A 27,037-nucleotide genomic window follows, 5' to 3' on the forward strand; every position below is an offset into this window, starting at 1 on the left:
ACAGCTCATCAGTGAGAGTGAGTGCAGGGACCTGTAAATCCTTACTACCCCAGCATAAACTAAGCTAGCTGGAGTGGTGCTGGAGGAGGCTCTTCTCCCTCCTCTGAGCCTGCCGGTGGAGGTGGGGCAGGTCAACAGTGGCTGTCAGTGGCTTTTGCTGGGGTAGGCAAGGGTCAACGCTCTGATAATGACGGTAGCTTTTGCAGGACTCTTCACCAGGGAATGGAGCTCAGGTGGTCAGGGACCAAGCAGCAGAAGGCTGAAGCACAGGGCACTCCAGAGAGCTGTGCACAGCCAGCCTGTCCCTGCACAACGAAACTGATGCTGAGCTGGGCACCGTCTCCCTCGGGCACCTGGGACTGGGCAGGGTTGCAGCTCTTGTGGCATTGTCAGTAAAGGGGCGTTTCATGGTCAGCCTGGTGCGTCTGACTTCACGCCCAAACCTAAGACGTGACAATACAGGAGGTCTTCCAAATACACCAAGGGTTAATAGGAAAGGGTGCAGATCCACCTGTCTAGTTTGTGCGAGTCCTGCTGCCATCATAAAGGAGATTACCCCCAAATCTTTGTACCAGCCTTGTAAGGCAAAGAATCGCTGTTGTCCCTGTTTTACAAAGGACCATCTGAGGCACAGAGAGGCTTCAGCTTTGCCTGTGCTTTCACTTTAAGGGAGATGTAGACTTGTCTGGGTTAGCTCTAATTTAGCTAGGTGTGGTAACATTTTGCCCACAGATCCAAAGTTTCTTCTAACTCAGGGTTCATGTGGGTAGAAACAACCAGACATGGGGCCCTATCTACTCTCTGAGAACATCCATTTGCTTCATCATTAACCTCACCAAGATCCCTGGAGCTACAAAAGCAGCAAAGCAGAAACCTAAGCCTAAATTAGACATCCCTTGCACCGGCCTGCTTACCCATATGCAGGTGCCCTGGTGAAGATGTCCACACCTGGCTCTGAGCTGGGCAATCACGTACATGTGAGTGCCAGAGCCCTGAACCGAGCATCCCCCATGTTGCCCTTAGAGCCAAACTGGAGCTGCGTGGTTTGGGCATATCGTAGTTGGTAAACCACCCCGTGGGAGTAACAAACACGCCTGGTTGTGAATCCCTGCTTTGGTTTCGTTTATTCCCACATGAGAACAAACACAAAGAAATAAGTATCTCGAAGCTATCATGGTCACCATTCAAATGCTGATGTTTAGTGTTTGCCACTGATTAGTATTGCCACTGAATCGCAGATATTTCCTGTATTAAGTGGCCCTAAACACTGAATGTCAACATTTTAATTACAACAGCGTTATTGTAGGTGGTTGCAGTTCCGCAAACAGAGAAGGTGGGAGGGGGATTAGTCTTTAATGATCATCCTGAACAGGCACAGATAGGAGAGGAAAAGGAGTAAAAGATGGGAAGGACAAAGGAGCACACACGTGCTTGTAAAAGTTTCTGACAAGCTGAAAGCCTCAGAAACAAATTTGAGTTTAAAAATTGATCTGAAAAGTTACATACTCACTTTTGTACAGCACAACAATGGTGGAATGCTAATAACATTTAATTTCCCTTGACTTCTAACCTTCTTAACCTGCTGTGCTGCTAGAACAGCGCTGTAAATCAAAATATGCTGTATTGTATGGTGAACATGTGTATTGAGTCATTCCAGGACTGCCTGGTGGTTTTTAAAAACAAAACTCACAATAGTGTTTGTGCTGTTTTCATTTTTCATAGACCTTTCCCCTCAATCATGCTGCAACTGGTTAGGTTGTGTATTAAAAATACAATATAAAAAAGGGAGGGAAGATGTAGGGGTAGACATAATACCACAGAAAGTACAGCACAGATGAATAGGCCAAAATATCCTTGACATTACTTTCCCCTTTGTTCTAAGTGTTCTTCCAATTTCAATAAAACAAATTGGAATATTGCCTGGGGTCTACTAAATCATTAGTAAATTAAGAATCTGTTTTTAATAACATTCACTTGTAAATAATGCATTAATTGACTAGCTTGAAAGTTAGCTTGAATGTTAGAAACTCTGGCACTAAATGCGTAATGAAAGAAGTGTGCTGTTTGAGGAGGCTGGATGGTAAATGTAACAAATTAAATATGACAGTTGATATTTGTGAAAATGGTGATATAATTAGAGGACACCTGCAGCTGTTTTCCAACCAAAACAACAGAAATTAAACATGTATAAAGTGTGTGTGTCATATTTTCTCTTGGCATATTTCTTTGTTCTCCTTAGGGGCTTTTTGTGTGGGTCTTCCTATTTTTTCCTTACCTTTTGTCAGGTCCATATGTCTAACAAGTAACAAGTGTCTCTTTTTCTGATGCCACCATTTATTGGATCTATATGTGAGTGTTCTGCAGAGTAAAGGTAAAGGACCTTATTTGCCAGGAGCTGGAAGTTGCTAAAGCACGCGGCACATGCCCCAGCATGTTTTGACCACGGGTGCTTAGGGATAGTCAAGAATTACACCAGGACTCTTCCTGTGTGGTTCTTGCCTGCAGGTAGCTCACTTGTGTGTTCCTCCACCCTCTTGCTGATAGCCTTAGTGAGAATTTCTGTAAACTAGGTGATGTGACACAATGCATAAGCATTGCAAATGTGTAGCTTTCCATTTTACATGTGTACACTTCAGAGAGAATATGATACTGCCTTTCCATCTCATGAGGGTTTTGAACACCAAGTTTCAATGAAAAAGGAAAAACATGAAGCTGTTGAACAACAGAGATCCTCATGTCATTCCACTAGAGTAAAATTGTGAAGCACATTGAAGATAGCTAAAAACTATACATTTTTGATCCAGAGATGAAGATTCTGGATATTTTGGTTAGGGTCTCTGTGTCATCTGTCCTTGCTCCTTTCTAGTTCATGTGCAAGAGGGCATCCTACCAAAGGAAATAGGATTTGGACTTACAAAAGCAGGAGTTTTTAGGCTGGCTGTCTTCAAAGTTGCAGCAGTAACAAGTCAACGGAATTACATAATAATATGGAATTATTTATAAATAAACACAGGATATATGGTACAGCAAATTTTTCTCCCATTTAAAGCCATGTGATCATTTGATCTGGTGTCAGAGTTAATGGCATAGACACTGCTGTTGGGCTGGGTGTGAAGCACACTGAAGCCAGTGTTGACCCTCTTCCTGCATACTCCCCCTGAGGAAGGACTTCAGCTACTCTCAGGCCAGCGTTGCTGGGCTTTGACATATAGCAAGTTCTTGACGGTAAGGGGAAAACCAATACTAGGGCAAGACAAGCAGTCCTCGCTGCAGGACTCGGCTCTCTCTGGGGCTGCTCAATGGGTAGTTCTCTCTGGCTGTAGCATGTAGAACAAAATGATGTGGGGAAGGTCCCACTGCTATACACACCAGCTGTGGGTACTGTAAATCTTCAGCATGCCCTTTGTCAGCTGTCAGAAATACAGACGTTCATAAACAAAGGAGAGCAGGAGACCAAATTTCACTTTAAAATAAACAATGTGGACTTTGATTCGGAATGTGCTAACAGGATAGATATGAGCCATTTAAATAAACACACCAACCAATTGTGTCAACTTTGCTTTTGGGGGCAGCAGTACCTTTATTACTGGGTTTTGTATCTGTCTTGATTAGGGCCATGTCAAGCAGCAGTTGAGATTGACTTGATGACAGATAGGATGTACTGTACATGACACTGGAAGCATAATATCATGGAGACAAATTGTGCAATGGCTGAGAAAATCTTCACAGCTCATTCAGAAATGGCAGAATTCTTACCCGTGGATGCAAATGTGCACGTTATCTGTCTTAAAGTTACAGACTTAGCTGGGGCTGCTGTTGCAGAACATAGCCTATGTTCTCCACCGCCTCCATCCAGCCCAACAAGGGCCTGTCTGCACCAGCAGGTTCCGGGCAGCACGCTGTGCGTGCTATGTTTGCTCCTGTAACAGTGATGCGATCATCATGGCGAGGAGTCTTCCGCCACCTCCAAGGACAAAGCAGTAATAAGTTTCACAGAAAGTGCATCCTGCTTTTCTCATTGCAAATCACACAAATGCACAGCTGGGCTAGTCCCATCGGTTGCATAGCTTCCTAGACATCTTACTGTTTCCTGCTCATAATGCAGTTCTCGTTTGCCTTGATGGCAGCTGGTGCTGGAACATGGTACACAGGTGATACAGAAGAGGTGCAGCTTAACAGGGCATTTTCCAAACTTCCACGGGTTCCTGTGTCAGCAGCTGCTCTGTGTGACCATTGATAACTCTCCTCTCAAGGGGCAGGAAGATCTTCACTGGGATAAGGCTGAGGGGAGTTCTTACTCCCATAAAACAATTTTGTTGGCCTGTTCCTACTCTCATTGGACTTTTCATTGCTTACCTGTAGTTTTTAGGAGGTAAGTGTACCAAGGCCTACATTTCCCAGGTAAAAGACATGAAGAAAAAGCAAAATATCTACAAATATCACAATATCTATCCTTGAAAAGGGCAGTAAAGAAGTGTAGATTCAAAGGAGAGAATTGCTCAGCTGCCTGCGTCTTGTCTTGGACAAGACCTCTTCATGGGTGTCATTCACAGGTATCAAAGGTGATAATGCACCTTTATTTTTACCTCTTTTATAGGATATTTTGCAGATTATGAGCTTCTTGAGGGAGTGGGAGGTGGGGTTCCACTGCAAGTTCGTTTCCATCACTATATCAAAACACTGTAGATCATTCAAATTTCCTATTTGACTGAGTAACATCAGCAACGGAGGTGGGGGCTCTGAAGGCTGATTGCCCTTTATGGTGGTCTAAGGTGAACATGTATAGAAAGGTGGCCTGTAGCTTCTTGTCTGTATGTTTGCAGCAGCAAATCAGGGTGTCAAAGGCACAAATAGTTTGACTAGCCCTGTATTCATTTTCCAGGGACAAGTTTGTTGGCTTAAATCGAGTCTGCTGAAAATGTAGCCAACATTTACCCTGGCAAGAAAAAAAAAACAAAAACCTGCTTATATATATGTATTGTTACACTGACACGAAGATTTCCTGAGCTATAGAGAGCTGCATGTCAAAATAAAAACCTATTCATTAAAAAAAGAATGAAATTAATATACCCAAACATAAGGAAGATGTGCTGGCTTAGTTAAATAAGGCACAACTGGTATTATTTAATTAAAATCTAGAGTGCAGCTGTTATGGGAAAATCTAGCCAGTTTCAGATAGAAAAATATGCCCCAATAATGTGTTTCAACATCATTTTAGCAGTAAACTCAAGAATAAGTAGGGGTGAGTGTTTTGTATATGTGTGCATACATAATGCATGTATATACATCTGTGTCAGGGAGAGGAAGAGAGAAGGGAAGAAGACAAATGTGTTTGAATACCTCTTCTTTACTGACGGAAACTATAAATAAAACTACGCTTTATGTGAGCTGGTGGCCTGGAGGCTCGCAGGATGCGCAGTGAGTGCTTAGAGACTGAGGACAAGGGAGGGTGATGCTGTGAGCACCTTTGTGTGCACACAATCCAGGGGTTTCTGTACTTTACCACCCAGGTACACGGTGGACATCTCACAAAAGAAAATGGCTTTGCTCGGTGATTGAGAAATCATTTAAACTATGCATTTTTTCAGTTTTCTCCAAGAATGATAAAGATGTCTTTATTTTCTATAAAGAATAGGTATATGCATTGCTGCTTTCTAAAACTTCCTGAGCTAATGTCTTGTTTTACTACTTAAAGCAGAGCATTTCAGCTTTTCAGAGAAATAACTGCATATATTAGACTAGCAGAAAAAAATAGCAACTTTTGGGGGAGGTTGTTGAGGAACCAGGCGGTTACATAAACCAAGAAAACAGAAACGCAACGCTATGGGAAGTTTGGGTGGCATTATTATGTTTTATTTTGGTGCCTATTTATACAGCACTGTAATTTTGCATGACACTCTTCAGAGAGTAACAAAGACAAGCGGTCAGAGCTGAGTCCAGCAGTGCTCTGCTACACACCGAGGAAGGGTTGGGGAGTTGACATCAGGCTGCTTCGCTCTTGTCCTGTACTTGCTACGTTGTTTTTTGCAGGGGCAGGAGATTTTAGAGCAAGATCTCACAGCCCAAGGAGTCCTCAGGGAAACGGACCTTTTTTTTTTTTTTTTTTTTTTTTTTTTTTTCCCTGCTGTTCTCCTCTTGGGCAGTGCAAAGCTGCCAGAGAGGGCTGGGAGTTGGGCTGCACGGAGCCTGTTACTGGGAGCTTGCAGCACACAGCAAATGGGTGTAGGAAAGGAGGAAAATGAGCAATAGAAAAGCAGGGGAAGGAGCATAAGGGCTTAATAACTTAAGATCATTATATTAATTAAACCTCCAGCTAGAAAAGTGCCACATGTTTGTAATGAGCAATGGTTTTGATAACATTTTGTTAACTCCAGTCTTTTACTTCTGTTCAAGAAATAATTGACATTTGTGGTATTTTACCATTCTTATAATATTTTTTCCAGAACAGGTACAGATTTTCCAGGCTTTTCTTCTCTCTTTATTATTTTATTGTCTCTGTGTAGCATTTGGTTGGTAATTCAAAGCAAACAGTTCACCTTTTTCTAGTTCACCTTTTGTCTACAAGTGAAATTCGTGTTGTGTTGAAATAAATAGATTTCACTTGCCCACAGATGGTAGTGAGGCCTCTGCTTTACTATGTCCACTGTCCCCGTGTGTGAGCTTTCAGTAGTAGTCCTTGGGGGGAATGTGACCATCTGAATCAAACATTGATGGTTTGGCCTTTTCCTCCCCAAATTGCTCTGAAAATATACACAGGATCACCTGGCCAGCCAACAAGCCAAGATTGGGAAGTAAGGTCAATTTCTGGACTACTGGGCTTTCAGGAAGGATCTGAAGGGCACGTGAAGCAGAGAAAGGTAGCTCCTTTCCAGGGATACAGACTCCAGTCTGAAAGTCATGAAGGTGAGAGTAGGAAAAAGAAATCAAGCCCAAAAGTCTTGTTTTGATTTGATTTGATTTGATTTGTTTTCAGTGGATGTAGTCCATAGGAAACAGCAGTGCTGTATGAGGAAACTAAATGCCAGAGGAGAGAGGGGGAACCGGAGAAGGAGACAGGCAAGGGCGGAGGACCAGGGACTGGGTCAGTGCTAAATGGGAGCAGGGAGCCCACAGCAGGAGGGAGCTAGCAGACGACAGCACAGGTGAACAAGCTCACCCTCCTCACTATTCCACAGCAGTGCTGGCTTTCCAGACCTGGAAAAAGGAACATTAGGGCTCCTGTTTGGCCCTGTCTGGCTGTGTCCCCTGAGGGAGGTTGAGGCAGGAGGGATCCGTATGTTGCCCGGAGCCCTTGCACTGCGCAGGGGAGGCAGCCACCAGTAGCTGGCCGGGCTCTGAGTGATGTCCCCGCTGTGCCTCCCGCTCCTCCTGGGCAAGCGACTGAGTCAAAGAGGCTGAACGCTGAAAATATGCATGCTCTGGGCAATTGAAATTAGACCCGTGTAATGTTATTTAAGGCATGTTTTTGTATTTTATGCACTGCCTGAATCTCAGATGCTGAAATATTCACACAGCTCTTCGTTCTCTGGGGAGCAAGACACGGGTTTTCCCCAGTGGCACAGTGATAGCTTCTGATCCACCAGCCTCCCGCTGTCCACTGTCACCGCGGCTCACAGTCACCGAGTGGCCCGAGGAATAGCTGGCACTCAAGGACCCCCCTCCAGTGCCCATAACTCTGAAACTACATGACATCTTAACCTTTATGAAATTTCTTCAAGACAGCATTTAAAAACACCCAAATCCTTACTGACCTTTACATTTTAGTAGAAGGTTTTTTTGTTTTGTTATTTTTTTAAATTGATGTTACTATATTTTTTTCTTTAGCTGTGGCATTTTTAAGCTAGTTCAAGAGGAACTTTGCTTTGTGTTTCCCATGCTGGTTGAGCTCAATCATAAATCATAAAAGGGAAAGCACTCCAGACTCAAACCTAACTCTATAATGTTTTTATGTTTGTGACATTTTATCTTTCTCAGCCAGTGGGAAGTTCTTATCCTTTTAATTTATAATCTGTTAGGTTTCAATTTGACTCTAGATGCTGACTTCCTTTGTTGCCTCCCATACCCATCCTCACCCCCTTTCCACCATGGTGTCACTTGGTGATTGCATATCAGGTGTACAGATCATTCAGAGAATCTCCCAAGGGGATCAGTGATTGCTGCCCTGGATCATCGGGAAGCTGAACCCTTTTCATATGTAGGAAATCAAGGTATCCTCTATAGAAAAGCCAATGGTGCAATTTGAGGTAATACACTGCCTAAATCTAGAACTAATCTGTTGAGTACTTCAGCAAAGCTATCTTAGTGTAAGACTAATACAAGAGAGGAATCTCTCCTGGCATCTTTACACAGAACCATGAATATTTGTAAAGAGAAACTGGAAACTTGAAAGGAAGCATTCTAGTTTTTTCTACAGCACTTGCTCTTTTTAATGTTAGTCGAAACTGTGTATCCTGCAGTGCACAGCATCGTGCTGGAAGACTTGGCTTTTTACAAAGGGAAAACTTTCCACATTCATATATAGTCTTTATCTAGCATAATCTCGTAAAATCTTCTATGATATCAGGCAATTACTACATTCAAGCCTCAGAATCTAAATACTCTCTAGTGGTGCTATTGGATTTGTTTATACAGTACTGTTCTGTTGCAAGTCGAGTACAGCAATGCAACAGCTTTGTAGGCACAAAGATGAGTTCTGCTAAGCCTGTGTAAGTCTCTGCTCTTTAGCCCAAAAAACTGAAGGTCAGTTCAAAGCTGCTTGTTGAGGGAAACTAATCCTGCAAACAGTACATTCACTGGCCATTATTTCCAAATCCAAACTATCTTATAGTCATGAAATGGAAAGTTTATGGAGAAAACAAATGCTGCATTTATTACTGTGATGCAACATTCATAAAATATATTTCATTGGGGGGGAGTTTACACAGGGGGTAATGAGATTTTTCCTTTATACATTATTTATAACTGCTTAATCCAGGTGCTGTAGGTTATTTTTTTATCCCTCAGTTTCACAGCTACAAAACACTTCAGTATTTCTAATTTATTTCTGCTTACAATACAGATGTTCTCAATTGTGTCTCTAACTACATTTCAACTGTTATGATCTCTTTTATTTGTTTGTGTCACTGTACACTTAGAGGTTGAATGTGCACTACACAATAGTTAGGTTCCAAACAGCTTGTAAAAAGCCTCTGGTGATTTAGTTACCAACAAATTAAACTATGTCTAACAGTAATATCTTTATCATTAGTGGTTTTAATCTTCAGATGATTTCCCTGCAGTTTATATTGCTCTGTGCATGCGCTCTTATATCTTCACATAAAGGTTTCATCCTTTTAAACAGCATATTTCAAGATGACCATTTGGAAACAACATTTGGAGGAACATTTGGGTTGCATCCTCTAACTAAATTTCCAAGCTGTTGGTAACGGACTAAGGAAAATGTGGTCTGCACTGAATACTAAAGAGCTGCAAATGTAAGAGCCTTGAAGGTTATGTGTAAATATTGACATTTTTATTTTATTTAGCATACAAAAATGAACTTGCAATGTTGCTTATCTTGATCATACAGCAATGACCGCATCTGCATCATCTGAGATCTATTCCTCACACTTCTGACTTTCATAGATGTTCCATAGTTTTCCCATGGAGGATGTTATTGACGTCCCTGATTAGGCAACAGATATCTGGGGATTGAGTGTCCATATAGGAACATGTCAACCAAGAGGCAACAAATGGAAGCAGAGAAAAAAAAATCCTTTCATCTTCAAAGGCCATGTTATATGTGCAGATATGGGTCCCAATAAAACCATTAAGGTCCTTTCCTGAGATGTGTAATGGGACTTCAGGGCATTCAGCATCCAGCAAAACAAGGTCTTTGGTTCATCATAGAGGAAGCACAGAAAAATAACTGTAACGTTACATATACCCCAGCTGTTCTTTGCACTTAGCCATACTGCCCTTTCCCCTTGAGTGTGAGTCTGTTGTCATTTCTTTTTTAACTAGAGGTTTCTGTGGAAACCTCAGGGTCTGCATATTTACATGCTTTTTTCCTAAAACACTGAAAGAGAATCCAATGTGCAGATAATAAAGCCTGCAGTTCTTCAGGGCTGTTGTTTATTCTGAAGGCATTTATATGTTAAATACTAAGATGGTCACTGCACAGTTTGTAATCCCAAGGCATGAAACATGAGGGCCCCACAGCATTCCCCTTAAATCTAATCAGAAAGCCATGAGATCTTAGCTGTTCACACTACACATCTAGTCAACTGCTTCATGAATGGCACTATAGTCACGAAAAATCCCCAGTAATAACTTGAGACCACATTAGTTCTCTCCCTGGACTGCCTAACCTGAACACCAGCACTATCAGGATTTTCTTTCTGAAGTATCTGCTTCCCCTTTTTAAACTTCCAGCTCCCGCATGAAGCCTTGGCGTGCTGCTTGCATCAGCTGGCTGCCTCTTGTGCTCCTCTGGGGGTGTCTTGAAGATTTTTTTTATTATTATTTATTTCCACATGTGAGAGAAAAATTTAATAAATTGCAGAATCATAAATTTAATTTAGGGGGAGGGAGGAAGAACAGTAACTTCTTTGTGCTACATGGAGACTGTGTAATTTGCATAAATATTGCCTGTCTCTTTGGCAGATAGAGTAATTAAGAAGTGACCGGCACTGCTCTGGTTTGGTCATCCTCCCTTTTCTTGTATAAAATTAGCTTCATTTATTCTCCTTTTACTTCTTTGCCAAAGAGTTTCTGATTCTCTCAGTCCTCTGTTTTTACTGGACACAGGGGTGAGTCCTACCAAGAGGTGCAGTGCTCTGCTTACAGGGCTTCTTTGCCCAAATTAGAGACTATGTCCCTGATTCACTTCTCTTGAAGAAAGCCAGGCATCAATGCAGTCAGGCCAGCATGCTTTTGGCAGCTCATGCAAAGTGTGGAGAACACATGTAATTTGTCCTTTTGAATTTATTCTTCTCTGTCCTGCAATAAAGTAAGCAGCCTTATCCTGTATTAGTCAAAGCTTCTCAGAAGGCTCCCTCTGTGCTTCCAGAATAGTCCTGTAGTGACGGGGTAGCACTGTGGGAAAAAAAGACAAGAGACATACGCAAATGATGAAGTCTGCTTCTGACAGGGATCGATCCATTTCTCTCACCAGGCCAACATGGCTAAGGACATGCTTGTGGTGGCTGGTGGATACACATCTGTGCTCAGTTTATAGCTGGTCTCATGGAGTGGCTGCATTGCAGAACTGACAGGGCTGTGTCCCATGCCAGCCAGCTGAGGGACAATGGTGGGTTGATGATGATCTATTCAAATGGACTGAGAAAATTAATTCCCCCTGCTTCTCCATTTCTAGGAAGAAAAACAAAAAAAAAAAGAAAAAAAAAAAAAGAGAGAGATTCTGCAAGGACTAAGAAAAGGTTTTAAAATGAGTAATAATAACTTGAGCTTTTGGAAGAATCAGCAGCTTTGCACACGAGAGAGTATCAGGACAGAATGCTCTATAGCAGGAAGGTTCTGCTTAATGGTGGGACTAACTAAGGGCAAAGAGAGCTGACGCGATGGGAAGGAGGCTCAACAGTTAGTTCAGGAGAGCTTGGAGTTGAAGGGAAAAAAAAAACATGGACATCGTAGAGGAACCTGATGTTACCAAGATGTTGCTGTGAATTTGGAAAATGAATATAGAATTTACTGGGCTTGCATTGGTATGTGTCTTTGTGCTATGTGAGTGTAATTGTGTTTGGAGGTTGAGTGCAGCCAAGCTGCATACTATCATATTGCAGAAGAGAGAATGAGCAAAGATCCTCCACCCAGTAAATGTGCCAGAAGGGCCTGGAGCAGAGACCATGATGCTGCCTACCTATATCTAACAGAAACTTAAAGTCACTTGATTTACTGTGACCTCCTTTGGGGGCTTGCATTTCAAGAAATACGGTCCAGCTGGAGAAGAGAGCAAAAAGAATAATCAGAGGTCTAAAAAAATTGTGAGGAAAGATTGAATGATCTGGGGTTGTCTAACCTCAACAAGAGGAGTCTTACAGAAGAAAAGACAGGTCTTCAACTACATGAAAAAAAAAAAAAAGAAATAATAATCCTTTCTTACATTCCTGAGGGTAAGTAAGTACCAATAGGCTTCAGCTGCATTAAGAAAGTTGTCAGTTAATCATTAGGAAATTGGTATTCTGTAGGAATTGGGTGGCATGCTGTGGTAGGTCAGGAACGGGTAGAGTCTTTGAGTAGGCAAGACAACATATGAAAATAATGACAAAGACATAGCAGGGCCTTCAGTGACCTTGTAAGCCTGACAACTTTCTGAATACACAGACTGCTCACTGCCCAGTGAGCACCTAGTGAGTAAAGTCAAGCAAGACACAAAGGGATTTGGGCCAGTTTTGTAGCTGGGACTCCAAGAGGAGCTGGGAGGCAGTAAATCCCCTGTGTATTTTGACAATGGGGATCTCCCTCAGCTTTGAAAGCAGATTTTTGTCAACTTAAAACACTTTTCCCTTGCCAAACCTATACACTACCTTCATCTTATCTAGAAAAAGCCCAGCCAACTGGCTTTCATCCATGTCTTATCTCTGCCAGACACAAGGAAGCTGTAACATATGGCTTCAATGAAAAGGAGACATAGAGCTTGGTGTCATCAGGATATTGATGACATTGTAGCCTATGCCATTTCACAATATTCTCTAGTGGTTTCATATGGGTTTTGAATAAGAAGGGTAACAGCAATGAACCCTTTGGTACTTTAAGCTGCAAGGCCTGGGAGAAAAAAAAATATTATCTCTGCCTTTGGGATCTTCTTGACATAGATTGTCAGAACGCTTTAAAGAATCTCTTCTCTCCTGTCAGCCATTTTGCCATAGCAGCAATGTGTAGCAGCAAACAGGAAGCAGACTTAATGTCTGGACTTCAGTCTGACTTGGATGCAGTGCGAAAACATAGGAAAAAAATAGCAATATTATGCAGAAATAATTTCTTTACTAAGGAATGTATGTGTATGTATGTGGGTCTGTATGAAGTCATGTAACCATGCTGTAAAAATTCCTACTGTCTCTAATCAGATTGAATCTGACTAATAACTGGAGGAATAAATTTATATATGCTGTAACTCCTGAACTATATTTATATTTACATAGTTTAGGAATTTTAGTTCTGAGAGCTGTAGAGCGAGAACGTTCTGCAGAGCTGATCATCTGCAGAGGCCTAGCGATGAGACCTGCCCTAATGGATTGGGGGGACAACTAGGTAATCCCTTAGTTGGTGGAATCAACCAGTGAAAGTCACGGGTGAAATGATGTGACCCTTGTGTGAAGAGGGGAGGGTAGAATCTGTTGATAAAGATGCAGAATAGGGGAAGAAGATATAAAATCTCAGTTCGCTATTATCAATTACTCTGTAGGCAGACATGTCTTTCCCCCCAGGCTTACATCCATCTGGAGCTCCAACCTGCGCTGTGCAAAACAAGATTTAGCTTAAATGCCCAGCCATTTGTTTGGAGTGTATCGTTGTATACATTTTTGTTTGGTATAAAGATTTGCTAATAACCATTGATATGGTATCTAGTCTTGAAAAGACTTTGCTTCTTATATAAAAAGCATATCATTGCATTGTTTAGGTTTCACGTTCTTTTCAGCCGTCAGTGACAAGAAAACCACACTGAAATTACTGTATATGCCTGTCACGTGCCTGAGCTGTAATAATGGAAGTAAATTAATTACTCCAGAATCTGGTTAGCTTACCTGCCTCAGCCATTTCAACATAACCATCAGGAGGATGTCCTGGAGGCCCCATATTCACTACTGGAATACTTCAAAATAGAGCACTATTAGTAAGGCCGTCTGACCTTTCTCCCTTCCATGCTGTGACAGTTAGTGGACAAGACATAAACCAAACCAGTGAATAGCGTGGGGGCTGACAGGCAGCTAAGCAGAGGAGGAGCTGCATGAGCGAGGTGTTGAAGTTTACTCACCACTACGGTCCCATCAGTGTTACAGAGAGAAAGGGGGCTCTACATACAGGAAGAGTTGTGGGGTAGGAGTGAGACAAATTAGTGAAATATGTCTTGTTTTCACATAACACAAATACCAGCTGAGCTGGAGTGATGCTGTGCAGTAGATTGCAATGAAAACATGCAGCTTGTGATAAGCTGACAGGAGCTGGACTGAGAATAAATAGCTTAGAAACATCAGTGGATAAATGCAAAGTTTTTGCTTTTATGTTTAAAAAGACATATTTGCTATGCTTTGCTTTTCAGAATGTAACACATTGTTAATGCCAACAACTATATTAATAACACCTTACACTTCCCAAGTGTCAGTTTTGTGTGTATGTTCTCATTTTTTTTTTTGAGCTATGGACCTGTTTTAATTATCATTAGAACTTTGTGACCAAGGAGATTAGACTTTTTCAGCATGACTAACTGTTTTCTCAAGACGTCCTGGCTACAGTGGAGTGACTGTGCTGACATTTGCACAGGTGGGCAGATGGTGCCTGGGACATGTCTGGTTGCAGTGCAGACCTCAGGATCCTAGCTGAGGAAGCCAAGCCACTGCATTTGGCCTGATTTATAAGAAAATTGCTTCTCAGCAAATGTAGCCTGTGTTATCCTTTCTGCTAGATGTAATGGAAAAAATGGTTAGCCATAGCAAAACAAGACCCCAGCTAAAACATGTGTTTTGGCAAAAGGCCATGAGGGTTTATATCAGATATCCTTGTGTGTTTGTTCCATACCAACTAAAACATTTAAACTCCTTGGGAAATATTGAAGAAGACAAACACATTCACAAGTGTGATTGACGATGGGAGGTTGTAAGGTAGATCACAAATGATAAATTGAACTTGAAAACCCAGCAGTATGAGAACAAAAGCTGAAATGGTGTAAATGGCAATCAGTCTTCTAGAGACATAATCTAAATTTTGATTTCCGCTAAGAGTCGGTTATAAATGTGGAGTAGTTCCCTCACTCTCGAGACAGGAAGATCTTGCATTGAGGCTACCTGTGGGAGTCCACAGATGCTGCTGGGTACACTGAGAAACACAGTCCTTCAGACAGGAAGAGTAGAGATGGTATGTTTTGGAGTACATGAGACCACAGACTGATTCAGTAAAATCCAATTGTTTTTCAATTCCAATTCCGAGAAGGAATCATATGATTTCCTACAGATACTTGGCTAATGTCCACTGACTCTTTAAAAGAACTTTATGTCCTACTTTGTGATTGCCATGTAACTAATTAGATGGTTTTCAGCTGGGAGAGCTGTCATGCTCTGGCCTGCTACATCTAGGTGCCAGGACCCTTGGCATACTCTTTGCAGCTGTGCTGCAGACTTCCAGCTATGGACTTTGTGTTTAACCTCCATTATTCAACTTCCACCTATTTGGGAGAAACTGATCAATGTAACACTGTTTTAGAAGTGGCTCTTTATGGATACAGCTAATGGGACTTATGCAAGTCAAATGCTACTCAAGAAATCCTCTGGTAAGTCATACAGTTTAACAAAGTTACTGAGTTAGTACATAAGTGGGTAAGATGGCAAATTTCATCACGTGTTTGAAAGTGTTTTGTGCATGTACTGCTTTTTTTCTATCTTCAGTCCAAAGCATTATAGCGGCCTTCAACAAAGATCTCTCTGTTTAAGCACCAACATCATAACAGTTTTTACATTCTTGCTTTGCTCTGTACTTATGTAGTCCTGGAAGAGCTCCATGGGCTTCAAGGGTCAAGGCAATACTGCAATTACATAGAATAAGAATTCTTTTTCTTTAGAAAAGATTTGGTAATGTAGCAAAAAACAATGGACTGTACTTTTGAGCTTAAATGGTGTAAGTGAACCTGCTCTGTTCAAAAAACAAAACAAAAAAAAAACCACCACCCACCCACCTTTTTTGATCTCCTTAGTGTCAATAGCTCAAAGTCAAACTAGGGCAAAAGCATTGGAGTGGCAGCAGTAAAAAGAACTATAAAAGATCTAAGTTGTGGAATCACTTTTTTTTTTTTAATTGTTATCTACTTTTCCTGCTTCGTGCTTGTTTCTGCACCTACATATATAGGAGCTGAACATGGCCAATGACTGCCTACACTTACATCAAAATACATATAAGAAATGGCATTTGAATAAATCACCATTTTGCCTATATAATTCAGAAGTTCAGATCTCCAGCTACAGCAGATTTCAACTTCTTTGGGATAATAAGTTAGCTGAAGCAGATGAGTTAAATTAGCTGGGTGCAGCAACTGGGAGCAGAGCGCTGAGATAAACAGGAATGTGCTGGTGATCATGAATAGGTCAGGAAAGCTTCCTCAGTGGTGCCCTGTTCTGTGGAGCCATATCTTGTACTCAAGAAATGAAAATCCAGGTCTCTCAGCACTTCTGTACTGGAACACCTAGCAGGTGGTATCGCTGTGTCTGCACCAAGCTTTCTTGTTCTGTGACTTCTGGGGCTTGGCAATACTTGCATGATGCCTGGGGAGCAAATTCTCCCCTGCTGCAGCTCCGCCATTGCAGGGTGCTCTTGTTTGGGACTGCGGAGGAATCCAGCTCTCACCAGCTCTGGAAGAGATGACTAAGAGCTGCCCTAAGCCTCACCTTGTCACAAGTCACTGCCCTGTCCTGTGCCAAGAGGTAAAGTAAGCAATACAGAAGGCAGCTGGAAAGAGGGCAGTCAGGAGGAGCTCAGCTTAGCAAATGCTGGACAACAACAGGTTTTCAGCAGTTTATTTAGGAAACAATACTTTGTTAAACAACCATGCTTTAACTACAGTGGGTTATTTCCATCCTCAGTAATATTTTATTATTATTATTTAAAAGCAAAATTGTACAACAGTTATAGGAGCGTGGTGGTGTTCTAGCTAAGATTCACTGCTTGCGAACCATTCAGTTGTATGATTTTAGAAGTGCCAGATTTCTAAGTGTTTTTGTTTGTTTTTGTTAATTTTTGTCATTCTCAAACACACCCATTTTAATTACCAAGAAACTAAGCTTTCTGCAGGAAGAAAAGTAGTGTTATCTGGTTTGTGTGTAGGCTGCCTCCATCACTTTAGTGCACAATCACAGAAAATATAGTCACACCTCTGCACATTGGAGGCCGAGTCCTGCCCCCTAGTCTGTCCATCCTCTACTCACATAAGCAGGTGAGTCCTCAGGTTTTGCTTGGCTAAAAGGTACTGTCTTGTAATAAAATAAAATAAAAAAGAGGAAATCTATGCTAGGATTTAGAGCACCTGCTTTTATTAAATCTAATAAACCAACTGTCACCATGGTGTAAAGGTGATTCTCCTAAAACGAGTGGAGCTGTTCCAGTCTTACATTTCAGGACTGAGATCAGAACCAGACTCAGCTTGCTGAAAAACAAAGCAGTTCTGTCATTTGCTGGAAGTGAGGAATCAATTGTCCAAATCTTTAGTCTCTCTGCTGTGTCCAGCCTGAGTTTGTGGGCTATACAATGTTACATGGACTCCATGGGGTGCTCTTCTAAGTATCTAAGTATGCTCCACAGTGTTTACTAATAAGGCTCTTTTTTCTTCTTCTTGCAGCTTGTCCTCTAAAGTTAATAAATATCTCTGCACTAGTATTTTGTCCTGTTCCTGTTAAAACCATTTTAAGGTCCAGGGAAAAGGTTGGATTTTTTTTTGGTCTTTCTGAAGCTATTTTAAATGTCCAGTAGTTCAGCGCTCCCATCATGCTGTCTGTAGCCACAGGCTTTTAAATCCAAATATTTGAAGTGGATTTATGAGAGGGAGGGGTTAAGTTTACAGCGGGCTTTCCCAAACTGGGGTACAAAGGTGCTGGTAGAGAGGGGTGAAAAAGCAAATGCATTTAATTCTGCTTCCAATGTGGGGACATACTGACTGTACGGGGGAGGATGAATAAAAGAGCTCACCTGGGAGAGAGGCACAGGGCAGAGTCAGTTGCAAAGCGCTGGCTTACAGAATTTAAAAAGGAAAACATACTTATTTGTAGTCAGTGGTCTAAGTTGCATTGTTTGGCATGAGCTGGCTCCTATTTATGCTTGACTTCACAATGTTTACAGCACTTTCATTAAAGCTATCAGGTTGGGGTGGGGGAGCTGTAAGGGAAAGAGGACATCCCCGTTCTAGCAGTGCCATCTCAGAAATCACTACCCCCTGTGTGAAAATGCCACGCACTCCTTGCTTACCAAGTGGCTTAAGTTAACGTAAGGGGACTCACTGTTCTACCGTTAAATGCCAAGGGAGCAATACCTGAAAGGTCTGAGACTGAAGCACCAGACTACATGGTTTTCTGTTTACTATAGATGGTGTATTTAGTAACTAATCAACCAACCTAATAATCTAAAATAGTATTTGACAAAAAGGTCAAGTGTTTAATATTAAGGTTGGGAGAGCCGTAAAAATCTATAAGGGGAATGCTCCTCGGAGCAGCCAGCCAGATGCAGCTCTTGGCTTTGTCATTGTATCTCCGTTCCTCCGTACATTCTATAAAAACGTCACAGTCTCTTAAGCTCAAACAATACCATACATTTCCTGCTTCTGTAGGATGCAAGTCTATGGAAAGCTCAGTTTCCAGTGAGCAGACCTAACAACTCAGTCTCTGAAAGATCCCTCTCTTGAAGTCTTCTAGAGCTTTTCAAAAAGTGTCATGGTTTATGGATTAAATAGAAGTTCCCAGGAGGAGGTGGGGGACTGCATTTTATGGAAATCTCATTAGAATGCAATCAAAGAGACTTTTCAAATTAAATAATTGCTTTATAAAACTTAGCAGACTTTATGTTCCAGGTCTGCTAGCCAAATGGATCTCAGCCAGAGGGGTGACAGGGAGTGAACCAAACCAACGCTGGGATAAATATCCCCCACTTCCACACTGGCTAATAAACGCAAGAGCTAGAAATAGCCAGAGTATGCTGCTGATCTCTAGAGCAACCTGGGCAGCTTCCTCTAGCTTCAGAACCTCATTTCCCCAGTATTACATAGAAACAAAACACAGAAACAGTAACTGAGACGAAATGCTGTACTTGGATCCAGATTTCAGGGCACACATATCTGATTTTATTGTTACTACTGTCCTCCCTCAGCTCCTGTCTCCCTGATGTTCCCAAATTCTGTTCTTCATGACAGTTAGTTTATTTTTTCTGTCACCTTTTTATTTGCTTACAGTGGCTGTGGCTACTCTACATCTGTCCGTGGGATCCCACCTCAGGTGTAGTGTTTGAACTAACATGTCTCCTTGCTGCACCTTCCAGGTGAGGAAATTGCAAGAAGTACTGTCATGGCCAACAGAACACGCAGATGATCCACCCGGTAACTTAGATTGCTGTACCATTTTTTGTAAACCCACATGGCTAATAGCAGGTTGATCGTTTTACTGGACTGGCAAATACATACTGAAGGAACAGGGTATTTGGAATTAAAAATGAGACACACCTTTTAATTCTCATGAAAGCATTATCATGGGAAGCCTTCATCAACAGAGTGAGAACAAGTTAAATATTTTGTTTCAAAGGGATTATCCCTACCCAACAGGGAACAGCTGGCATGAAGTGTTGATCCACCTCCCACTGCAAACATGAGCCAAACTCCTGTTGATTTCGTTGGTACAGAATCAAGCCCTTATTAAGTCCATGACCAGCTTTGCACAACTTCTGTCCCCGTCTGCTTCCCTTACCCATAGACCTGACCCTCTCCCACCCTGGAAAACCCAAGCTGAAGAGGGCAGCAATGAAACTGAAAATATTCTAAGAGGTAAACGAGTAAACCAGTAAAAAAAAAAAAAAATTAATATATTTAATTGTGGAGTATATCTGAAGTATCCCACTAACTTTGGTTCTTCCGTCTGTATAGCTGAATGACAAAGAGCAAAATGTATCTGGGATCTCAACTCACTGAAAGGAGTTTTTTTTTGGATTACCATAGTTCTTCTCCAGGTTGTGTCCCATTTCTGTGGTGAGCTGCTTGAAAAGGACTATTTTCTCACAGTATTTCAAAGTTTTGTGCACAGTTACATTGCAGTATATTTAGTAACAGAATGCAAATTATTGTGTTGCTCAAAGGGCCTCACTCTGAGATCTACGTGGGGCCACAGGCTTCTTACTGTCTTTCCAGAGCATTCACATCAAGAGGAGAACATACGTTTATGTAGAACCATACATTACTTAGAAAAAATCTAGACATGAGTTAGGATCCTAATCTCTGATGTTGACAGGCTTCCTGTCCACCAACATCCAATCCCTTCACTGTTACACTGTTTGAATGAATTTCTGCTAAATGGCAGACCAGGTTGAAACTATCAGTGCCTAGGAATGAAGAAAAAAATGTAATAAGTGATTGGGTTATTAAGAGCCTTATGGTATGTGACAGTGAAAAAAGTGAGGCTGTACCCTCATATGTCATCTAAAAGTTAGTACTATGAACAAGATGTTTTCATATCCTTTCTAATACTTTGAGATAGATCAAAATTTATCATAGCTATCTTCATTTTACTCAGTTAATAATGGATGATCAGTGAAACATTTTGGAATAGGAAAAGCTAGATGATTCATGTAACCTCTGCTGTGAAAGGTTTTCAAAGTTTAAAACATACAAAGAGAAGTAAAAGTAGCTATGTCCCTTGCACAATATATAAAAGCCAAGAAATTATGTAGGAGAGCTAAGAAGTTTGAATTGAATACCACAATTTGCGAGATGTTTGTACAGGTTTGATTCTTTGATAATCAGCTTGAGTTTCATTGTTCAGCATTTGCATGAGTTTTCAAACAATGAAACTGTCTTCTTGGCTATTTCTTTTCACTGAAAGTCATCCTTTGATGACAGTGGTGTGACTGTGATAGTGGTGTCATTGTGTGGGTGTTGTATAACTGCAGCTTCTAACTCCTGGGGAGGGTGCTGTGTAAAAAGCTGTGTTTCTTCTCCTTAAAACTCAGAAGATCGAAGATGTGAAAAGGAGTCCAAAGTCTTGCTCAACTGTTTATGGCTAACAAGGAATCCAGAAACTTTGCCATAACATTCCTGTTACGCACACGCCTCTGATAAGTCTGCTTGAAGAATAAAGGACCAAATTCTCTGGAATAAAAAACGCTTTTTTTTTTTTGGTGTCTGTCATGCTTCTACTACCTGTTTCAGCAAAGACCTTTGTTACAAAAAGCTGAAATACAGAGATATGTCTTTATCCCTCCAATTTGTATAATCAGTGTTTTTATCTTTGTAACAGTGCATAGAAAGAGGTATAATGTGATGCATGGAAGACTTCATAAAGCTTCCACTTTCAAAGCCTGTGAGTGGTGAATTGTGTCCCGTTTATGTAGATGGTTTTACACTAATAATTGGCATTGCTATTTCATCATTTCCAAAAGTGTGTTAGCCTCTTGACTATGAAAAGCTAGACCTGGTGGACCACTGTTTCTGGAGCAGTATTGCAGTTTCCATGCTTTTGCATTGCTAGAGCTACTTCTTTTGAATATTCTTTCTAGCCAAAAATTTGAGGTTATTCTTCTTATGATGAGAAGTTGCTGGTCAGAGGCACATACTGCTTTTATGAAGTTCTGTATCTACAAAAAAATAAAAATAAAAGGACAAATCTCTTTTTCTGACCCCAGGACAAGTCAAACAAACAGAAGTATAGAATAATTTTATCCCATTGCCTGTGAGGCTTCCTTCGGCCACTACTCATTCCTTATGCTCACCCTTGGCCTCTTGTAGGGGGAAGCACTGGTCTGCGTGTCCTGCCTCCATTCTTCATTTCCACAGTGTTTCTATGGATTTTCTTACCACTCAGCTCTCTTGGCTGCTCAGTGCAACGCTCAGAAGATACACTTCCCTCGTAGTTGAAGTCTCTGATCAGACTGGCATTGCCTTTGCTGTGTACAGTGCCTCGTGACTGTGCTTTGCTTTGGAGGCCACGTATCTTCACAGAGGAGTAGAGTTGCTCCTTCCTAGCTAGCTCAACTGAACGGCAGTGACTACAGCCACCACCTCTGGCAACACTTCATCCAACCAGTCCTAAACTGTGTTTTCTATCAAAATTATTCTTGTAACTCTCCTTGCATAAAAAAGCAAGCCTGAAAAGAAGAGAAATAAAACAGAGTGGTTTAGAATTGTATACTAGGAATAATTAAACTTTTAGTAAGAGGCTTCTGTCATTTCTCTATTTTTACTCACCGTGAGGAGGACAGCATGTTCTCATCTCTGTAGAATCACATAAATGACTTGATTAAAGTGTGTATTGCAGAGCTGATTCTGGGCATTTGGAATTTCCTTGCTGTTTTCTTAAGGTATTTGTAGGATAGATGAGGAGGGGAAAAAAAAAGTCTTGTGTTTAGTTCATCTTGTTATGATGTAGATATATTTTCCACACATTTGCAAATAGAGTAAAGAACAAGAGTTCTTTAGCTATTTAAAATCTTTGAAAGAAGAAAGGCAGTTTTGATTACCAGCAGCCTACAATGTGCGTGGCACAAAAATGTCAGTTTTAATGGCAAAGTTCAGGATAAAACTGTGTCAGCTAATTTAATCATTTACCATGAAATACCAGTTATCTTAATCTTACATGCAGTCCTTAAGCCTGCCGCATATTTTTGTGTAATTGAATCCTGACCCTAAAAGGGAACAAGCAAGGAATTTGCTTTTCAGTGAATAGTTAGGCTCTAAATGTTCCTGTTTATAAATTGTATTTGCAAGATTGTCAGATATTTTAATACTGAGCAGCTAATATTTCTGATGAGTCTATTTTTTCTGTTTCATATTTGTTTTCCATGCTGCAGAAATTATATTAGTATTCAGTTTCTATGGAACTTAACTGAGTTCTCTGGAAAAAGTGCAAATATTGTTCCCAGAACTTAAGGCAAATAAATTAGTATCTAACCCAGATGACACATTTTATTCATGTGGTTTGCTTTCCATCTAGATACCTGATGTATTACTTCAGCAGCAAATTCAACAAGGCCAAGATGTCTTAATTTTCCTTCAGAGCAAGAACTGTAGGAGCAGTGTGATGGAAGTATTGGTCTTCTGTGGCCAGCCGGCGAGAACCCATCAACAGCTGTGATGAGCAGAGCAGACACAGGGAGACAGGAGGCAGCTGAAGCCAAAGAGGACCCACGCCTGGAGCTCTGTGTGTGTGATTGGAGCAGAGAGAGGCCAGGACCCAAGGAAATCCCAGCAGCAAGGGAAAAAAACAGATTGACTCTCAGTGACTCATTTAGCTCCTGGATTGGACAGATCTCTCCCCTGCTGGCAATTTGGCTGAGCATCAATGGACAGATACCAGGATGAATAGCTTAAAATAATTAGGAGTTGAGAATCTGCAAAACTGCTAGCCATCCAATTCTTTACTGTGCAATGTGAGGCACAAAAAAGAAATTACATTTAGGTTATTAAATATTAAGTCAGTGGATTTACCTCCGTTTGGTCCAGAACAGGAAACTGGATAAAATTCAACATTTATTTCATTGTGTCGATGGCCTGTTTATCACTGAGCGGGTGAGTGCATTTTGGCAGGTCAAGCTCTTTGACACATGGGGCAAATGTGTGCTTAATTTCTCCCAAAGAGAAGAATTAATATAATAATAATTAACACAGATGAGAACAGAATTAAAATTGAGTACATCCAGGCATCTTACTTTCTATGTGTTGTGGGGCCAGATTTTTTACCGCTGAAGGCATTGAGGATTTTGCCATTGGTGCCGATGGGAGCTGAACGGCGCTGAATGTAGAGAGACTGGATTTCCTGTACTATTTAATGCTCAAAAACAGAAGCAACAGGCTCATTTAGTATCAGTAAAGGTCAGTTAAAATTATAGAGACATCCTTTGGAGCAAATCCTCTGCCTTGTATTTGCATATTTATGAACTAGAGATTACGACAGGCTATTCCATTTATTAGAGCAGCGTCGCTATAGTTAATAGTCTGTCAGTATTTCCATTATAAACCCCGTTTTTCAGTGTTTTAATATCTCAGCCATTTAAAATCACATCAGGAAGCAAGTTGGCCTTGTGTTGTCAGGCCAGGTGCAATTTTTTGTTTTGGATTATTTTCAGTAATGAAATACTGTTCATAATATATGCAAATGTGCTCCAGCATTTCTCAGCCGGGAGGGGGGGCGGTAGCAAAGCACAGAAATTCGTTGTGGCTGGGGGGCAGATAGAAAAGTGTGTAAGTTCATTGTGGCTTTTTTCTTTAGGAAAGAAGGTCAAGAGGAATTTGACCAATGATGGCAACTGGGACTACGTGATATAAGAATGGTATCTCAGCATTTGCTCTCTGAAGAAACACTGGTTCTCAATGTGAAATGAAGTTGCTGCACACTTACCAGTGGTGATCAAGGTATACAGCTGAGGATGGTTCCCCAGCCCCTCAAAAACTTCTTGTCTGCCAGAGTCATGGATGAAGCACAGCAGGTAAGAAAGCAGAGGACATAAAAGAGCCTCTTGAAGTAACAGAAGACCCAATTGCAAATTCAAAAAGCTGACTTCCTTTGTGTTGTCTAGTGCACAGAAGTGCAGTGACCTTTCTGTTGATACTCGGGGTAGGGAAGTGGGGTTGCTGAGACTTTGGGGAAGGGGCAGCTCTGAGGCCGCTTTGCATGAGCGGTATTGTTTACCTCATTAGTCCCACATCCTGCTCCTTCCAAACAGATCCAATTTGCTTTCATACAGGTGCTGGTTGGCTAAAAAGTAACCAGCCACCTAGCAGGGGCAAATGTTTAGACTGAAATGCCAATTTTTAACCTACCAGGGCAGAAAGAAGTTGCTCTTCAATAAAGAAGCTGGTCTTGCATTTATAACCTCTTGCTGCATGAAAAGAGAAACAGTCCAATAATGACCCCCTGGGCATTGATTTGTCCCCAAGGCCTTGAAATGTCACTTGCAGCCACAGTAATTAAAAAGTTGAAATTCAAATTCATGAAGAGTGGCAGGAAAAAAAAAAGTTATTTGCAAAGCACTTGTTACTCTTTGCTTCTGCCCAGGAAACAGACAGTTGGAAGACAGGAACACAGTCCATCTTTCCCATCCTTTCTGTCATAAAGCTCTATGTGCTCAACTGGGGACTCCACGGAAACTAACAGGGGCAGGCCAGAAACACCATGGAAACATCATATACAATCCACTTGGTGCATAGCACCTAATAAAAAAATGCCCTGGGCAAGAGCAGGACTGGGCCTCTGCCTTCTGTGAATTTTGACTGGGTTAAGAAACACCAAGTTTAGAATTTACACTGCATAAACAATGTTTTAAGTACATATTTTAAGACATGGTTGAAAAAAAAAAAAAAAAAAAAAGAGTCTGTGATCTTCAAGCCCCCAAATCCAAATGGTGAGCCAGACTTTGCAACCAAGAGCTCAGATCAAGACACTCCACCCAGGCTTGTAGAAAATCTGTTCCACATCCAAATGGCTCAGGTTCGTCAGTAGTGCTTTCTTGAAACAATAGTATTTGGGATATTTTTTTGCAGGTAATTGCTAATGTAAATTGCATTTTCCAAATTCCTTTCAGAATTGCCATTGTAAAGAACAATCTGCCTTTCCCAGGCATGTCACAGTACTTTTTCAGCCAAAAATTATCTCTGGTCATGATAAGTGATCATAACTCAGAAGTAGGCAGGCTACAGAAATTCTACTGTGTTGAATGCAAAATAACTTTAGCAGTTTTATAAAGCAGGTGTGTTACCCAAAGTAACAGTGGGGGAGGGAGGGCCTGCCAAACATGTTTAAAATGTATGAAGTATGAATTATTATGTGCCGTCTGCTGGAAGATAAGTCCATGCTCAGTAAGCTATCTGAACAGCATTGTTCACTACATGTATTTGTTATGTTTTGGTTTTAATTTGCAGTGACATAAAATCTTGCATAACCAATTTGAATGCATCTTTGAATATTAAAAATACTAATTATTATGTAATTAGTCAACAGGATGTGTGTAATTGTGTAATACCAACATTCCTGGGTGTGGTAAGTACGTACGTAGAATGCCAACACTCATCTAGACGTAGTATTGTAAAATTACACAACAACATACACCCTGGGTGGGTACTGTAATTGTATTTTACATTTAAACAATGGCTACATTAAGAAAATAGAAGTTATTCTTTTTAAAAATATCTTCCCACAGGCATGGATCATAGTAGATGATGGTGATATTATTGCCAAAATAGAGTATCTTCCATCTCCCAAGGGACCCAGGCTTCTTCATAAACATGTAAATAGGAGACAGAAACTAGGCGTGAAGAGTCTTTCATCCACTTGTGGCAGGAAGCCACCCCAAAACAGACATGTGACAACTGCTGAATCATGCACCAGAGTAACTGCAGAAAATGGACAGAAAGAACTTTCTATCTCATGAAGAATCGCATGAGGTTAACCAGAAATCTGAGTAGAATTTTTATATTTCTATGACTTAACAGGCATCAGAACTGTCCTTAAACCATGGTGTAAACAGAACCATACATTGAATCAGATTTTCCTTTGATCTTACCCAGGAAGATCTAGGTTACCGAGGAAGATCTAGGTTACAGTCATCAAATGTCCTGAGCATTTTAGTTGACTATGATCTGTGCTAAGACTTATTGCCAATATGGTACAAAAGTCTTCTGCACTCATGGACACCCCCCACCAGTCATCACTCATTCTTCCTATGGTAGATCTGCAGTCATTGACAGGCATGCATTTCACTGGAGCCAAAAAATACAGACAGAAAAGGTGGAGTGTTCTTTTACGTAGCTCACCAGTATTTTCTCTCTTTTGATATAGATCCAAGGTGAAAAATCCAGGGAAAGAATGGAAAGGTGGAAAATCCAGGAAAAGAATGGAAAGGTGAAAATCCCAACAGGGGAAAAAAAAAAAAAAGAAAAAAAAAACACTAAGCTCTTATTCATTATAAACGTAAAATGTTGGAGCCTTAAGCTGTTTTTTTTGTTTGTGTTTTTTTTTTTTTTTCATGTGTCTGGGTGGAGAAGGGTGAGGTGCCCTGTAAGGATGATTTTATCTTGTACTTTTGAGTCTGAAGATCTTCGATGTGGTTTGGCAAGTTCATAAAAATATTTGTGATAAAGTTGAACTGCTGTCTG

The 27,037-nt window shown here is 41.0% G+C and overlaps 3 long non-coding RNA genes across 4 annotated transcripts in view; 2 read left to right on the forward strand and 1 right to left on the reverse strand.

Moving 5' to 3' along the window:
• Positions 1-27,037, forward strand: part of LOC121074408 — a 504,929-nt gene that overhangs the window by 444,013 nt on the left and 33,879 nt on the right. For both annotated transcript variants that reach the window (XR_005822307.1, XR_005822306.1), the window contains 3 exons: positions 22,881-23,455; positions 24,156-24,372; positions 26,721-26,783. This is a non-coding gene — a long non-coding RNA (uncharacterized LOC121074408). The remainder of the gene's footprint in view (positions 1-22,880; positions 23,456-24,155; positions 24,373-26,720; positions 26,784-27,037) is intronic.
• On the forward strand, positions 6,728-9,474 carry LOC121074411. The gene is made up of 2 exons (XR_005822312.1): positions 6,728-6,903; positions 9,341-9,474. It is a non-coding gene; the product is annotated as an uncharacterized LOC121074411 (long non-coding RNA).
• LOC121074410 lies at positions 21,080-23,095 on the reverse strand. The gene is made up of 3 exons (XR_005822311.1): positions 22,885-23,095; positions 22,136-22,242; positions 21,080-22,035 (listed from the first exon to the last, which is right to left on the reverse strand). It is a non-coding gene; the product is annotated as an uncharacterized LOC121074410 (long non-coding RNA).

The sequence above is a fragment of the Cygnus olor genome, chromosome 8, assembly GCF_009769625.2.
Source record: "Cygnus olor isolate bCygOlo1 chromosome 8, bCygOlo1.pri.v2, whole genome shotgun sequence".
Classification (NCBI taxonomy): Eukaryota; Metazoa; Chordata; class Aves; order Anseriformes; family Anatidae; genus Cygnus; species Cygnus olor.